Here is a 17,703-nt window from a genome sequence, read left to right on the forward strand (position 1 = left end):
AGATTAATTAGCAATCCAGATCTTCTGCAGGGTCGTTTGGGAACTTAATCTGAATGTTTAGTAGCCTGATCTTAAGTGAACTGACATGCAGGAGAAATGTCTCTGTCCCAGTAATATATTTACCAAGAGATTTAAAAGTGAATGATCCTACCATCGTCTTATGCCCATTGAATCAAGTCACAGATTCCTGGTTTTAAATCCTAGGTTCATCTCTTAATAGTTGCATAATCTTGGTCAACCTACTTGACTACTCTGTGCTTCAGTCTCCTTATCTGTAAAATGGGGCTCTAATCCCTATTTTGTAGAATTTGCTGTGTGAATGAAATGAATTCTTATATGCCTCGTGCTTGGCACATTGTAAGTGCTATGTTAAAAGGTTACCATTTACTATTACTGCTTGCTAGTGTGCACTGAAACCTCTTTCTTTCCCCCACAAACTTACTGTAAAATCAAGATAAAACCTTTATCATGGACATAATTTCTCTCCCCCCTTGGCTGATGCTTCTGGTCCTCTCTATGCCATCATAGCAGCAAAATATCAAAAGATGAGGATTCAGCCTGATTGTTATAGGAAAGCAATCTTCAATAAATCAGAAATTATTATGGCCAAGAACAATTTCATTAACAAAAGCAGAATGACTGGGACCACTTAAAGGTTTGTTTTGGTTGCTCCAGATCTTTGGGTTTCAAATATCTTTCAAGTATTTTTATTTTTAAACATGCGAATCTGTGAAACCCACCACATATTTTATGTTGAAGGAAGTCTAACCTTCCTTCATTATATTAGTCTACCTTACTTGTAGATTAGACAAGGCCTAAGTAGATGAAATCCCTCTGGTGGCTGTAAAGCTGCTTGGTGGCAAAGCCACGAAGGTGATCAGACGTTGGTTAGTTAGAAGCCAAACCTGAATGTTCAGAGTTTCATAAGAAATGGCTGCAAGAGAGCTTTTCACATCATGGGACCACTCAATTCCATGAAAGAGATTAGATGAATCAGGGAGTAGAAAGGGAGTGACCAGTGAAAAGAATTATTTGTGGAGAGCCGTGGGGTTGTGAGCTCCCCACCAACCGCCAGGCTGGTCACAGCACCTCTGATTGCTGCTTCTTTCCTCTGCTTGTGGTTCTCTCATTCTCCAGCCATTATCATCAGTGAAGGTGCATCTAGTTCACGCCTGACTTGGGCACCCCACTCTGTTTGTTCAGATTCATACCATGTTCTTGGCACCCTTTACAATTATCTCTAAACAAACGCAAAGCAGTCCTCAGTTCTGCTTCCTTTTTCTTATTTTGTGGGTGACTTCTCCCTCCACAAAGTCTGACAGCATTTCTTCAGTTTCCTAATTCCACTTCTTTCTGCCTTCTAACCACATATAATACCTTTTCTTTGATACAACACAATAGACGCCAACTATAAATTTCCTTTTTGATCAATTCTTATCACTCAACACTTTCCACTTGCAAAATCCCTTCACCGTATCCTCTCCTGTATGTCTTAAATGTCATATATATATTTTATGCAATGCAAATCCCTGTCAGACTAAGCCATGAGTACTCTTTATGAAATGAATTGCCCAAATCCTTCCCAAGCAATTGTTGAATAATAGCTTTAATTTGGGGCAGCACATGGATGTCTGGGCATGTGTTGGGATGGTAAAGATGACAGACGAGGAAACAATTGGTCTATTATTTGGGGGATGACCTTGAAACACTATCCCAGATAGAAAGCTCGGAATTCAGGGACAATATAAATGTACTAGACTCCAGGGGAAGGTGGAGAGAGAGAGGAGATCCCTAAAAGGTAAAATCAGTACTTGAATAAAGATCTTCACTCATATCAGGACGATGCCGGATCTCAAAGTCTCTCCTTACATGGTCCACTACTGAGCTATTATTGACTCCTCCTCTTATCACTGACTCTGAGTACAACCAAGAGCCCCTTTCTAGCCATATGGGAAAAGGTAGGTCATTACTCCTAACCAAGAATGTGGAAGAGAATAGAAAAAATAAATACACACAGAACAAAAACCAAGGTGAGCTTCCTTGAAGGTTAATTGAAACCTGTCTCTCAGGAGTCAAATAGCTATTATTGATTGAGCCCTGAGATTTGATGATATTTTGAGTTAACTTGATCCCAATAAAGATAGAAGCCTTGATCCCAGCTATTTTCAAATGCAATTGCACCTGGAAGGTGCATTTTCTTTGGATGTTACCATCTTTTTCTGAGAACACTGTGTTGTCCAGATGTAATTTGGAGTCAAAGTCTCCATCAATATTAAATCTGACTGGCCCAGACAGACAGCAATCTTGGACACTGAATCAATTAATTACTGGGTTTTAATGGTGAACTTCTTTCCGAGAGCTGAGGCCTAATGGAATCTTACGTAAGAAATTAAATAACACAGCTAGGTGAGGAGATGAATTTAAAAAGCAGAACAGAAGATATCTAGGAAATGTCTCTCAAAGTCCCTTCATCTCTCTTCCCTATTTCTCTAGGAACTCTTCCTGTGCCTACTAATCATGCCTAGGACGTGATTCCCTCCTCTACCCACAATTGCACCTACCTTGATTTTGAAATTAACCTTTGACCATCTTTCCATTTAAAAAAAAAATGCAGAATAAAGTTCAAAATCTGTACTATGAATAGCAGCACTTAGAAATGGCCTTTATGACTGCATTCAATTTTCATAGCTACTTTTTAAAGACTAGCTATTCCTTTTATTCCCTTTTACTCATATTTCTTGTGCTGTGTTGATGCCTTACTGGCTGTGGTGACTCTCTATTGCTGAGTGTGCTCCAGTTGGGTTTCAGGTCATGTAATTTTTATTATGTACAACATCGCCTGAGAAATTATCAGGCAAGGACATCAAAAAGGCCTGTGTTGCTATAGCAGCAAAGCTTTGTCAGCCCAGCCATCCACCCGTGATTCCTGGAGTGATAATGGGCTTAATAACATCAACACAAACTCAGGGTAGAGATCTGTCCCCCCTAATGGTGGCCCCCCTTATCATGTGCTTTGTTACCTAGGGGTTACCACCTTTTTCAATGATGAGTAGGGATGCTGAGGGTTGAATGATATGGGGCGTGCAAAGCCTTTAGCATAGATTCACTCAATAACAATAGTAATGATAGCTTTCTTTGTGCCGTGTTCTATCCTTACTTTTCATGGATCATATCAATATTCACAACAACAAAAGGAGGCGAGGTTGCTATCATTATCCCCATTCTATAGATGAGGAAGTTGAGGTTTAGTGTGGTCAAATGATTTGCCCTTGGCTACAAAGCTGGAAAGTAGTTTATTTCATTGCTACTGGGGAACTGCAGGGCCCTAGTTCGTGTAATATTTTGTCCTTCATCACATTATATCTCTATACCTCCTCACCCATTTCTGCTTTGTCCTCTCAAATCACATGTTCTTTAACTTTCATGTCATCTCTTTCTTCCTCAAGCTCTACCTTCCCTCTCCCACTCCTCACTTCCAAATTATTTCCTTGGAGGGGTGATAGTAAAAATATCTAACACAATATTTAAGAGACAATGTTCATGCAAAGATCAATTAGGTTTGGAACACAAGCAAGGTCTTGAAAGACCCTGAAGCTCCAGAAATTAACACCTTAGCAGCTGCTTTGTTGGGGACATGGCTCCACGGAAGAGGGTGGATTGAGGATATGATTTAAATTTAGAGTTATTTGAGAATGTCCTTATATGAAATTACACACTTATCTAGTAGGAAGTTGGGCTAGAATTTGGGTCTAAATGTATCTGGCTGATGATTATGTTCCAGATGACACCCGTTTGAATCATTTTGTAGAAGAGATCTGCTTTTCGAATCACTTTAAATAAAAAAATTATTTTGAATTGATTTTTCTACTAGTTAGAGAATACTAGAGTTGGAAGCAACTCTCAAATTTTTCCTATAGTAAGATCACTTGGTTGACAGCCATTTGGTGTGGTTATTAAGAAACACCTTAGTGGTCAGGATCTCACCACCTCAAAATATATCATATGCCACTCTCAGTAGCATGCATAATTTATTACAGACTATCATAATATGCTCAAAGCTGTTTCCTTATTATTTCCATCCACTCATCCTGGCAAACCAATAGAGACAGAATTCACTTCTTCCCATGATGCTCTTCATGATACTCTCCCAATTTGCCTTCCTGATGATATCAGGGCCCCCTTCCTCATCTTTTCCCTAGTTAAGTATCAACACTGCCACTTTCCTTTATTGTGAACATCCATCTTCTCCTCCTCTGGACGTCCCTCTTAAAATGGTACTCCCAAAACTGAGCAAAGCAGTGTCTCACCAGCATACAGAGTGTCAGGGTTTTCCTCCTGTGATCTTGTTCCTTTTCTTTCTCTAGGACCAAGTTTGTTTGTTTGTTTGTTTGTTTTTTTTTTTTGAGACGGAGGTTCCCGCCATTCTCCCGCCTCAGCCTCCGAGTAGCTGGGACTACAGGCGCCTGCCACCGCGCCCGGTTAGTTTTTTGTATTTTTAGTAGAGACGGGGTTTCACCGTATTAGCCAGGATGGTCTCGATCTCCTGACCTCGTGATTCACCCGCCTCGGCCTCCCAAAGTGCTGGGATTACAGGCTTGAGCCGCCGCGCCCGGCCTAGGACCAAGTTTGATGACAAATGGACCACAACACCCTATGTTCACCTCTGTTAAAGTGTTTGACATTGTCACTACTTACTAATGTGATCTATGTTTTACTTAATTGATTATAAACTCCCTGGGGCAAGCTCTTACCATAGGGGTCAGCACACAGCAATTTTAGCTGAATGTTTTTCAAAATAATTTTTTGGAACGGAGTAAACTCCTTTGTTTACATCAGAAGATCTGTCTGAATTCACTCCTTAAAATCAGAAGCTAAAAACCAGATCATATCAGCATCCAAATTTTGAATGCTGCCGTCTGGATTGAGACCATCAGAACATTTGCTTGATGGAGGAATCCTGGTATTTCCTACTGAGGGTGTCTTATGAGGGTCATTAATTAAGGATCCCAAAATTTTTATTTTTTATTTAAGGACAATTTTAAATTCCCTTTATGTTTAGATTCAATTAAAATCTTTTTAAATTTTTATATCTACTTTATTATCTTGCCCTGCCTTCAGCCATTTTCGGCGTGTTTACTATACTCCCAAGTTCTTGCTTGTTTTTCATCATTTTGTCCTCCTGGAACAAATGCCAGTTGGGTTTCTTTCCTTCAGTACTCATTGTTTCCTCTTCAAAAGCACAATCTACTTGAATTTTGTTCTACGAGCAAGCTGGATCCAGGCTCCTCTGCCAACATGTGGGGAAGAATATGACCTTGAGAACTGAATAAATGCTATTTTCTGAAACCAACAGAATTAGCTGTAGAATGAGAACAAAAGGAGGAATGAAACCATCAGAGAGTTAGGCAGCCCAGTAACAGCAGCAGTTAGCATTTCTACAGTGCTGATGGTATGCCAGGCACTCTTCTAAGCATTTTTCATTTACTCATCTAATCTTCACAACAACTCAATGAGAGAAGCCAAAATATCATCCCCATTTTACAGATGAGGAAACAGAAGTTCAAAGGGGTTAAATAATTTACCCAAGATTACACAGATAGTCAGAAGTGGAGGCTGAAAACAAAATATGAGCAGCTCTGGCACCAGAGGATGTACTTCCTCTTAATAAGGCTGTTTCAATGCTACCTGCTAGGTCTCTGCCTACATTTTCAGAAAGCATCTAGTCCTAATACCTCTCCAGTCTCTTCTGCCTAGAGCAATGGACCCAGAAACATAATTCCATAGAAAGGAAACAAAGCTACCCTTAAGTCTTCTAAGAGAAGCCATTGTTAGACTGGTAGGAGCATTAGACTACAGTTGGGAGTCATTAATCTCTGTCCCTATATTCTATGTTTGAATATTTTGTCCAAAGTCTTAGATTAGAAGTTTGCTAACATCTCTTTCATTCCTAAAATGCTATTCTCAGAGAAATAAAAACAAGAATGTTAGGCCCTCTGAGGGTGCTAGTCATCATCTCTAGCCCTATGCTTCCCAATGTGTGAAACAGATGTGGTATTAAAACAATTATAGTCATTTAGTGAAAAGGTTACTCACTTTTTATTCTTCATCAGTCACCCTGCTAGTGTCATAGGGGAAAGTCTCAATGTGGTGCTAGGATGTCTTCAACCCCTCTCTAACACTTGCTAATCTCCCTTTATAACAGAGAGAGAGCAGACTCTAGATTGAGAACCTTTAGCAGACAATATTCATTGTAATGATTTTATGTTGCCTGCCAGGATAGACCTCCAGCAGGCCTAAAACTCGGGCTTCATAAGGGCATGGTTCACCTGGGAGAAAGATCTTCCACCAGTGTCCCAAAGCATACATTTTCAGCTACGTGCACCTATTGGACAGGCAGGCAGGTAATGAGAGCATGAGAGCCTATAGAGATGGTGGGAAGGGCTAGAAGGAGGAAAAAAAGAATTTTTAGCAAAGACTGATCCCTGAAGAACCTAATCAGACCCTCATCCTGATCATGTCTTTAGCAGTGGGACACCTTTGTGACTAGCAAAGACCAAGAAAGTGTGGCCTTCCATAACAGAGGCTTTCTGTGCCTCTTTGCAAATCTGTGCATAGTGAACTGTATGCTTTATCAATGTTAAATAAGCCTTTATTTTTTACTTACATCTTTCAGCTGATCTGTCCTGTTGTGACAACCATAGCATGTTTCTTTCCATTGATAGAAAGTAATACTCATTCTTTATTTATGGATACAACAAAAGTTTTCTTGTAAATTTAGTTAATGTGTGTAAATGGAAAGACACAGTCTTTGTTATCATTAAATTTGCCATGTAGTGGCAAAGATAGATGTTGGTGATTTTCATCCAGTAAAGATGCAAGAGCCTCTGTCGGGTAGAAGAAAAAAAAAAAAAAAAAAAAAACTCCTAAGGTGACTATTTGATTGTCCTGACATTAGCCAGTTTTGTGTCTAATCTAAACATCTTATTTCAGTATTCTTTTTCAAGTGCCACATAACCTGATTTTCTATTTGTCTTTGGAACTAGATTTTCATGCTATCGATGCCCTCATAATAGAGTTGAAAAAACTTGCTGACCAATTTTCTATATTTGTAGGTGAACCACATTTTATATTTTTGAAAAGATTTCTTTGACACTAGACAAGTAAAATTCAACAAATATGTGTTGATTAGGTCCAGTGTGCCAGACACACAAATAGACATAATTTAAAATGGTAGCAAGCACGTTGAAGGAAAAAGTAGAAGTGAGATGAGTTCAGTTTTTATTTCAAAGTCAAAGAAAGTGAAAGAAAGGAAGTTAAAAATGTGTAAGTAATTCTATATGTGGTTCATAGACATGGTAAAATCGTGAAGGTAACGTGATTGGCTGAAATTCCATGGTGTGTGTATATTTCCGCTTACAGATGGATTCCTAGTGACTCAAGAATGCCAACCACCTACCTTAAGCTCCTAATCCCTGAAGCTTCTCCACCACACAACCACTGCATTGACCTTCTGTGAGAAAAGACCCGGAGTCCTACCATGCCCATGGGCAAGTCTGCCATCGTTTTGGACATGTGGTAGCATGCGGATGGAAAAAGAAAGAGACGGGTGGCCTGGACAGAGAGGGTAGTTGCCCATGGGAGAGGCAGAGGCCACCTCTAAAAATGAAGACTGCAATGTTCCTTTGTGTTCTCTTAGTGGTACAGAGCTAGGAAGGCCCAGGGAGCAATGTCCCATCAGGCCTCAAATTATTTTCACTATAGACAAATGGATAAGCTTGCAAGTGATTCTCAAACTTTCTTTTGCCTCCTCCGTGCTCACATGCATAAGAAGATTCCATCAGGAACCTCTTTCTAACAACAGAGGTAGACTGCAGAAATTCTAGGGTGAGGGGAAAACTTAGGACATTGGGAAAAGCTGCCACACCCCAAGATGCTTATGTGTTCAAACTAAACTCTGAGAATCTCAGGCTGCACAGACCAAAGGACTAACAAGGGATAAAACATACACTGCCCCCAAACATATTAGGAGAATGTTGACTTTTGTCATTGACACCTTCTTACCTTCTCTGTCAAGCCTTCCCACCACTATCTTGACACCCCTCCCATCTTAGAATTAGTGGCTTCACAAGAAAAACACATCCCAGTTAGTTATCACATTTGATGAAACACCTCACCCTGAAGTGTAAATATCTCAGTGGCTCCTCCTTTTGCAGAGATATTTGCACCCTTTAGCTCTATACAGCCCTCTCAAACAGTGGAATTTAAGCTATCAGAGAAAGGCAGATAAGGTGGATATTTTGGGAAGGAGGACTTCCCCAAAGTCTGTTTCTCAAATGAAATCACTTTGGGACAATTATGACAGTGATTTATTAAAGTAAAAAGGCTATTACTTTGTTCTTGCCACATAAAATGTCTATGTTTGCTTAGCTTAGCTGATTTCCTGGTCTATCTGAAATACACTGACAGAATTCCATAGAGGAATGTTTGTCTTTTTTTTTCCCCCTTCTTTTTTTATATTGCTTATACTAAATTTCTTCCCCTTGGGAAGAAATTTTTTAAATACTTCACAGCTGCTTTGAAAACAGCTGTATAAATGCAAGACATTAATAAAGAAGGCCAAAACATGCACCAGCGCAAACTAAGACCAAAGTTATTAAACCATAACCTAAAGGTAGTCAAAGTAAAATATACATACATATTGAGTTCAAAACATATGTGATTTAATTAAAAATCTAACTTGTGTTTAAAAAAGAATGGCAGGCAAAACAATAAGTCTGACACTTAAAAAATCATAAATCATTCACACACGCACCACACACACATATGTACACGCAATCATTTTCTGAACGCTCAAGCTAAAGCTGCCTGAATATGAAAACAGAACAAGGACTTTAGCGCACAAAGCCTGGGAGTTGAAAATGACATTTTTATGAGAAGTTCTGTCTGCTTGCCTTGTACATAATTTATTCATAGCAATATCAATTAGTCATCTTGTCCCTATTCACGCAAAATGATTATCTACTTCTTCACAAGCAGTAGTGTGCAGATAACACACCAGAGGTTCCCTGGTGACGGACTGTACCCATTTGTTTTCCATTCATTCCTGGGACAGGGGAATTACAAAGCTGTGTGTAGGAAATGCAGTATTTGTCCTCCACAAACTTCTTTATCTTTATTTGCCCCACTGTTGGCTATATTTTTTAGCCTACTGGCAGCCAAGGGTCACATGTCTATGAAGATAAATTTCCTACTGAATCTGCTGTGAGCTGACGTCAGTGCAAATCTGTGCCAGGACAGATTCAAAATGATGGTGAAGAGGACATTTCTGTATTTTATTTCTGTATATATTGTCCTGTTTTCCTGATCATGGAGCCAGGGAAGACTTGGAACCAGGGCCTATTTTTTCTGCCTTGCTCATCTCTCAGCAATGGATAAATAAACTCAGCCCTCCCTGTTGGCCAGACTTCAGTCTGATTTTCTGTGTGATGTCCTTAAATGCTCAAGCACCGTGATCCAGCCTCCTCACCTGCAGGCTTAGTTTTGTTCATGCCTGGGGTGACTCAGGGTTAGAGCAATTGTGTTTCCTCCAGGCTTTTGCTGCCAGTGAAGGCCGGCTTGCTGTGCCCGCAGTGGTGCTTCCTGTCTGTTATCAGCCTGGTTGACATTTGATGTGTGTCCATTTCATGTGTCCACTGGAAGCCAAATGGCATAGCTCGCAGATAACATTTTGCCCTGCTTTCCTCCCATTTCCAGATGAATTCAAGCTTTCTGTATGGATAAGCTCAGTTCGGAGTCTGGGGGGAATTCCAAAGTCAAGAATGTTCTGTTTGTGAAGTAATCCTAGTAACGTGTGGAATTTTCATAGTGATTTTTTTTCTTACAAAAGCTAGATGTTGAAGAAAAATGCAGGAAACTGGCAATTAGAATCCATCCCCTTCATAACGACAACAGGATATCAGCTAGAAAATATGTCCTTTAACTGGTGTAATAATTGTCAGCAGTACAAACTTGGGAGTGGCCATGGAATCCACAGACTGACCTAGGAGACGCTTGAGGTATGGTTCTATCGCCAAAGAGGTCGTGTTTCAAGGGCTGGCTCATATGTTGGTATTTGGAATTCCAAACATGACTTCTGATTAAATGCATGGCACAGGCAAAGATCTCAGGTTAAGCTCCACAACCCACAACATGCAAAATATAATCTACCTGCAGCAGTTACAAAATAAACCAGAACAAATACGATACAATAAGATAAAATTGATTCTTAAGCCAACAAGTCTATTTGTAAACAATGAGGTTATTACATCAATGACTGACTTTAGTATCAGTATATATTCCTGCCTCTCTCTGTTTAGTTATTCAACCAATCCAGCAAATGCTTAGTGAACACCTACTATGTGCCAGACACTATTCTAGGTGCAGTGAGCCAAACGGACAAAAATCACTGTCATGACAAAAGGAGAAACAGAGGCAGAGAGAAGACAGAGAGAGAGAGAAAATGAAGTACAATGTTCAAGTTCAAAGAAGAATGTTAAAACAGAGAAGGGGTTTAGGAAATGTCAGTAAACGTGTCATAGCAGTTTTAGATTTTAGCAGTGAGAAAGTACAATTTTAGTCAAATCCTGAAGCAGGTGAGGAAGTACTTGCCAAGTTTCAGTGGGAGCCAATGCCAGGCAGAGGCTACAGCAGGTGCAAAGGTCCTGAGGAAAGCTGCAACTGCTTTAGAACAAATGTGTGAACACTTGTTGCCCCTACTTCCAAGGAAGATGTGAACTTTTTGATTAGAGGGACCCAGGGTTGGAAACACCCACAAGATGAAAAATATTTCAGTTAACTTCTCCCCACCGTCTGGGTGACTACTGAGCTTATGTTGTTCTCTTAGAGAAAATCAGTTGGGCAGAAAGCTGGGGGATATTTATGTTCATCTCTTTCCTGTGTACTCTAATTTATGCATGAGACAGGATCTAGGAATGCATGTGATGGATAATCCTTTCATGAATCTGTAAGCATGTGTTTTTATATGTGTATTTTATAGTATCTTTTAAGGTACAGAAGTTTGGAAAAATTTTGTTGTGAAATGCAACATATATACAGAAAACAATGACATGGAGCTTAATGATTTCTCACAAAGCAAACACCCATGTTGCCACTTGCCCAGGTCAAGAAACAGAATACGGCTGGCATCCCTGGTGCCCTTCTGAGTACCACTCCTCCCTTCCTTGTAAAGGTAAACCACCCTCTGACTTCAAAATAACTGCTTCTTTGCCCGTGGGTTTTAAAGAGAAAATGGTAAACGGACCCTCACGTACCCTAATTATCAATGACAGGGCAATCATGTATCACATCATCCTCATTCCTTCCCTTCAGCATTCCTATCTAGCTGAGTTACTTAAATTATGTACTTACTTTTAAGGAGGGATAGTCTACGTGAAGCCAAATGCACAGATCTAAAGCCTACAGTTACGTGAGTTTTACATGTATAAATTATACACGTATACTTTATGCATGTATAAATTGATATAAACATTGAGCATTACAAATTTGTTTTGTATGTGTGAGCTCTCTTTGATAACTAGGAACTTGGAAGCACGGAGTAGACTTCAGTGTCCCTCTGTGTCCATGTGAAAATCTGGAAGCAGCTTAGCTAGCAGTCAGAGGCAGCCCCTGAAGCATGCTGCTACGAGTCTTTCTAAGCCCTTTCTAAATGTAGACTGTTATCAGCTACCCACTGCTTTTCCCTTCCCCCCCCCCCCCAACTTTTCCTTCTGTCGGCAAAATAGTTTGTTATGGATTGGTGATAAAAATCAGTGTCCACTGAAAGACACATCAAGACCACCACCGTGGTAGGCCATCAAAGCATACCAGCCCACGTTATGCCACAGTGTGAAAAGACCGTCTGTCAGGGGGTCACAGGCCATGTCCACCAACTCATTTCTCCTATTTCCCATGAATAAAAGTGGTTTGTCCCCAATCCAACCAGAAGGCTTACTTCCTCGAACTTTCCCCAGTGACTGGAAATGTGCAGGGTGTGTAATGTGTAGGCTCGGGAGGTTAGCAGAGCCAGTGAGCTGAGCCTCTGGTTAATAACTCCCCTTGGTGACACATGCAGGTTTTCCCTGGTGGTACGCAGTAGGATTCAGCTCTCTTTCTCTCGCTCCTACTTCCCTTCTTCCTGCATCACTCATATGGCTTCCTCTGCTGCTTAATGGGTAATGGTGAGCCAGAAACCCATTTTTGCCCTCTAGTTACAGGAAGCTTAGGAAGGCAAAACTCTTTATTTCACATTCCTCAAGAGGCCTTCTAACAAAATGTGCATATGCTGATTCTCAACACCTCTTTGCTAATAAACGGTGTTTGCAAACTGTGTCAGAATTTATACATGTTATAATTATATTCAAATGTGAACTGCGTGTTTGTCATACTCACCAATATTTTATTAGTCCACATCTCTGCCTCAATTTATTTATTTTCACTATTTTTTTGACACGGAGTCCCACTCTGTCACCCATGATGGAGTACAGTGGTACGATCTTGGCTCACTGTAGCTTCGACCTCCTAGGCTCAAGTGATCCTCCCACCTCAGCCTTCCCAGTAGCTGGGACTAGAGGAACATGCCACCACACCCAGCTAATTGTATTTTTTGTAGAGACAGATTTTTGCCATGTTGCCCAGGCTAGTCTAGAACTCCTGGGCTCAAGTAATCTACACACTTTGGCCTCCCAAATTGCTGGGATTACAGGCATGAGCCACAGTGCCTAGCCTCCTGCCTCAGTTTAAAAACAAACAAACAAACAAAAACAAACTAAAAACTAAAGAAAAGGTATCCCTAACTGTGCTTAAATTTTGTGTGAATTTTTTTCATCCTTTAATTTACTTGATGTGGTTTAGGTCAGTCAAACAGTATTCATTTTACCCAGAGGCCCGTATAAAATTGTTCCTACAAGAAAACAAAAGTATGGTTTTCAAAGCTGGCCTGAGTTACTCACAGGTAAGAGTGATAAAATCCCATTAGACAATGACATATAAAACTGCAAATATCACTGCATGTACATGCAGGTTTTCAGTGAGCCTACACAGAACTTAAAGCCTTTGATGAACAATCCACAGCTCCAAAACTCTCAGACTAAATTTTCCACCTGGACCGCTTGGTGTTGGGGTGTTCCTTTCTATCAAATATTTTTTATAACAGGAAAATAAAAATGAAAGATCCACAATAAAAATGGTTTCGATCAGATTCCCAAGATTAGGAAATACAGCTTTGATATGGTCCGTCCACATGGATGCCAGTTCAAGTACTGCTTCCCCCGTCTCCACGATGCACATGAATCTCTGGGGATCTTGTGAAAATGCAGATTCTGATTCAGCAGGTCTGGGTGGTTCCCAATATTCTGTGTTTCTTTCTTTTTTTTTTTTTTTTGAGACGGAGTCTCGCTCTGTCGCCCAGGCTGGAGTGCAGTGGCCGGATCTCAGCTCACTGCAAGCTCCGCCTCCCGGGTTCCCGCCATTCTCCTGCCTCAGCCTCCCAAGTAGCTGGGACTACAGGCGCCCGCCAACGCGCCCGGCTAGTTTTTTGTATTTTTTTTAGTAGAGACGGGGTTTCACCGTATTAGCCAGGATGGTCTCGATCTCCTGACCTCGTGATCCGCCCGTCTCGGCCTCCCAAAGTGCTGGGATTACAGGCTTGAGCCACCGCGCCCGGCCAATATTCTGTGTTTCTAACCAGCTTCCAGGTGTCATCGATGCTGCTGGTCCATGGACCACACTTTGAGTAACAAAGTGTTAAAGCAAGTTATCTCCCCATGCTAGAATTTTTCAGGTAGCAGACTTCAGTGGGAGGGAGGAAGTTGGGGGAGAAGGGGAGGGTCGGTTAGAGTAAAGGTGAATTGCTTTTTGTTTCCTGTAGTGACTTAGGCAGCCTTTCATGGGAAAGTGAATCCAAGGTATGGGATTCCTGTCTTTTAAGCACCGTCTCTCTGACATAAAGTGTCCCAAGTGAATTTTCAAAGACTTGTCCAGGGTTTTGCTTTCTTGACTCATGGAAATTAACTATGGTCTTGCCAGTTTATGCTTTGAAAAAGGCATCTCGCTTTATTTTTGTGGGAACCTGCATCCCATAATAAAAGTGGTTCTCAGGGGGAGGAAGATGAAAGCGAATTAACCCTTTAAATTACAGGGAGCAGGGAGCAGTAAATTCACCCTAGTCTGAGGCAGCATCTTTTTCTCCTTTTCACAAGGTACAGAGCTCCTTTTAAGGCAATGAAATGTCTGCTGCAAGATGAAGGCCAACAGGTCTTGCTTCTAGGAGACTTGACTCTCTCCATGTGGCTGTTATTGATCAAAATAAGGTAAGGTCTTGGGATATGAAAGAGTTCACTTGTCAATCACAAGATAAAAAGGGAAAAGCATCTAATTTCTCTTCAGCACCTCACTTGTTCCAGACTCTCTACATATAGGACGCCATTTACGTTTCATTCTTTCTGTGTACAGCAGGTGCTATTCTTCCTTACTTCCTCATTGAGAAATTGAGACCTACAGAGGTTAAGTTTATTGCCATGATTCTACATTAATTAAATGGCAGAGCTTGGAATGTGAACTCAGAGCTCTCTGATTCCAGAAGTATTGAAATTGTTTCCCTGTCTCTTTGGCTGAGAGCTTCCTGTTAATTTATAGGCAGAGCCATCCTTGTATACTTTGCCTGGTACCCAGGACTTCAATCACAAATTGTAATACAACTAAATGAACACATTCATATCACCTACATCCCAGGTGCCCCATACAGGGACGCATACTGCAAATTACATGTGCAGATCTTGATATATGCGGATTCAACCTTCTGCCCTCCTTAAAATCTGATTCAGTGGTTTTACTCTCTTTCAAAAGCTCAGAGGAGTTGGTTCCCTCTGCCCCTGTACAAAATAAGAGCCCCGGTAAAAGGAGCTAGACAAAGTTCCCACTAATGTCAGTTCTCAGGTGCCCTAGTATTTTATAGGAGCTTTAATAGGTTTCCTTGAAGCAATGAAGAGAATGAAGGAGACTGTGGGTGGAAAGAGGTTTAACTAGGAGAAAAGCAGGACATGGGTCAAGGGCAGTGATACGTGCCTCAGTTGTTAACATGCACGCCATAGGAGAGCCCCTGCCCTACCTGGACGCAACAGGAAAAACAATTGAAATTAAAAAAACAGTCATGGTTCTATGATCCAGAAGTATTAGAAAACACAGCACGGAATGTATCTTCTGAATTAAGAAATAAGGTCGCCACCTCTGCTTTTTTTTTTTCTTTTTTTGGACACTAGTGTGAATTTCTTTCCTTGGAATCACTATGAACAGATGATGTTCATGTTCAATATGCAAGAAGCACACACATGCACACAGGTACATACCCATACATGAACAAACAGACACACAGAAATAACAGGAAGCAAGTGTCACCACCCTCAAAGAGAGTGATGCATCAGAATTCTCAGACAGTATTCTGGTAATAACACTACAAAAAGATATTCCATGTCCTCATGTACTTGATTGCACTCTCCATACCCACTAAAAATGTGTCTCAAAATGATTACAGGAAAGTGACTGTCTTAAAAACCTTGACATAATTTTCTAAATAAGTATTTGGATCTCCATAAGAACAGAGAACCCAGGTGTTTGAACTGTTCATTTGTAGAGTAAATTAAGTCTCATGAATTTGCTGTTACCTATCCTTTGGTCTGGTACTTAGTAAAGCCTCAATTTCTATCTGTGGGATATAGGAAAGAAAAGCTGAGAAATGTTTGCTGTGAAAACCAAAGGAATAGGATAATTTGGGAAGAACTAGTGCTTACACAAAAAGAAAAATCTCAACACATTAAAGATCTCTTCTATTGTCCTACTGACACACCTATAGAAATAAACAGACTACAATGCTCCATTACATTGATAGAAATACCTCTTAACAATTCTTTTGTTACCTGTGTCTTCTCAGCGTGGGGCATCTTCATGCCACTTCCTCCTTCCTGTCTCTTCCAATTTCACCTACTGAAATATATTATGACTGTTTAGTTTGTGTTAACTTGGGGCTGGAAATGGTGCTCCAGAAGTAGAAGCAGCTGAGGGCATGTGGTTTCTAAGATCAGCATCCACTGGACAGGATGAAAATACCGAGCCAACCACATGGATGCCTGAGACATCAGGCTGCCCACACATAAAAACTAACGATCAAAAAGACCTGTCGTTTGGTTAGAATGGAAGTTTGATCCGTGTAACTCTGGTTAAAATCTCAGAAAAGCAAAGACTGGGCCTTTTTGGGTGAAGGTGGAGATGCTATCAGCCTGTTTTCTTTCTCTTGATGGGCAGCTCAACTTCCCTCCTCTCCTATCTTGTCTTGATTTGAGTGACTCTGCTTTGGAGATCTCCCCATCATGATCACTTTCTTAGAATTTCAAGAAGAATTTCTGCCACTTCAGGAGAGCATCATTGTCTGTTTATTTTGATAAGTCTGTCACTGGGACAATAGAAAAAATTACCAATGTCTGAGATTTATTTCTTACAAGGGCAATATCTCTTCCATTATAGATCCCAGTTCATTGGATTTCAGGGCAAGTATTTCTTGGGTTTTCCTTCCTAAGTCTCACAAATCTGTTTCCTACAGAAAGCAAGATTTTTTGAAGACAAGTATAAGAATCAGGAGTTGTAAGACAGTTTTATTTTGCCTTGAATTTTAAACTTCTATGGGAGAGAATACACTGCGGGGTAGCTGGGAGTAAGTAGGGGGTCACTTACTTCCTCCCAGAACCTCTTAAAGCCACCCCAATTAAACACAACCTAAGTAAGTATTGTGTGCTTACAATGCAACCACAGCCTCAAGTCACTGGAAACTAGAATGCATTTGACTGTATTGAGACAGTGAATTGGTTTTAGATAAACAGCCCTGGGATAGGGGCTCTTGCTGCTCTGCCTTACCTCTGGAAGGGTAGAGGAACGGAAGGGACAAGAGGACAAACTCCAAGTAAGGGAACGAATGGGAAAGTATGGAAGCAATTATTACAAACTGAGATGAGCCAGGGAAGCAAGGACCAGAGAGCCCATCTTGGCTCATGAAAATGAGCAAACTCAGTGTGACGTTGGAACTGCAATCCAGAAACAACAATCTCAACAATGTGACTAGAGTGTTATTCTAATTGAAATAAATAAAGGTACATCGTCATCCTCCTCTTCAGCTCATTGTTCCAAAGCCATCTATTGCCCAACTCTGTTTGGTAGAGGAGGATTTGATTTAAGAAGACTCAGAAAAAATTTAAAAATTGTGTTTGAATGGAATATGGTGACAAGCCTTTTACGTGAGAGCATCAAATAAAAGAAAGCAGCTGAATTGCAACATATCCTGCATCCCCTTTCATTGAATGTATCTAAAATATTTTGAATTTTAAACATAGGATAAATATAATTTCTTCTAAAAATAGTTTTTGGGTCTTAGTTTTTAAGCCAGCACAAGTAAATTACCCTGTATAAAGGCTGAATGAACCCAAACTCTTGCTACCATCTTTAAACAGCATATACTATGTACTAAAGCTTTTCTGAAAGAAGAGCAGGTGAACTGCCAAGTTGGGATCCTACAACAGATAGAGTCCCATCGAGATATCATTAGAGAAGCAGCAGCAGCAGCAATATTAAAAATCTCAGAAGAAAAATTGAATTAATTTTAGGCCTACTTTCAAAAGTTAAGTG

The 17,703-nt window shown here is 40.5% G+C and overlaps 1 long non-coding RNA gene across 1 annotated transcript in view; it reads right to left on the bottom strand.

Annotated features, from left to right (window-relative positions):
- The window catches only part of LOC117068456, a 206,195-nt gene extending 189,864 nt beyond the window's left edge, over nucleotides 1–16,331 (bottom strand). Inside the window, exon 1 of the long non-coding RNA XR_004431131.1 lies at nucleotides 15,948–16,331. This is a non-coding gene — a long non-coding RNA (uncharacterized LOC117068456). The remainder of the gene's footprint in view (nucleotides 1–15,947) is intronic.
- Between the last annotated feature and the right edge of the window lie 1,372 nt (nucleotides 16,332–17,703).

Source organism: Trachypithecus francoisi, unplaced genomic scaffold (assembly GCF_009764315.1).
Source record: "Trachypithecus francoisi isolate TF-2019V2 unplaced genomic scaffold, Tfra_2.0 Lachesis_group21, whole genome shotgun sequence".
In the NCBI taxonomy this organism is placed as follows: Eukaryota; Metazoa; Chordata; class Mammalia; order Primates; family Cercopithecidae; genus Trachypithecus; species Trachypithecus francoisi.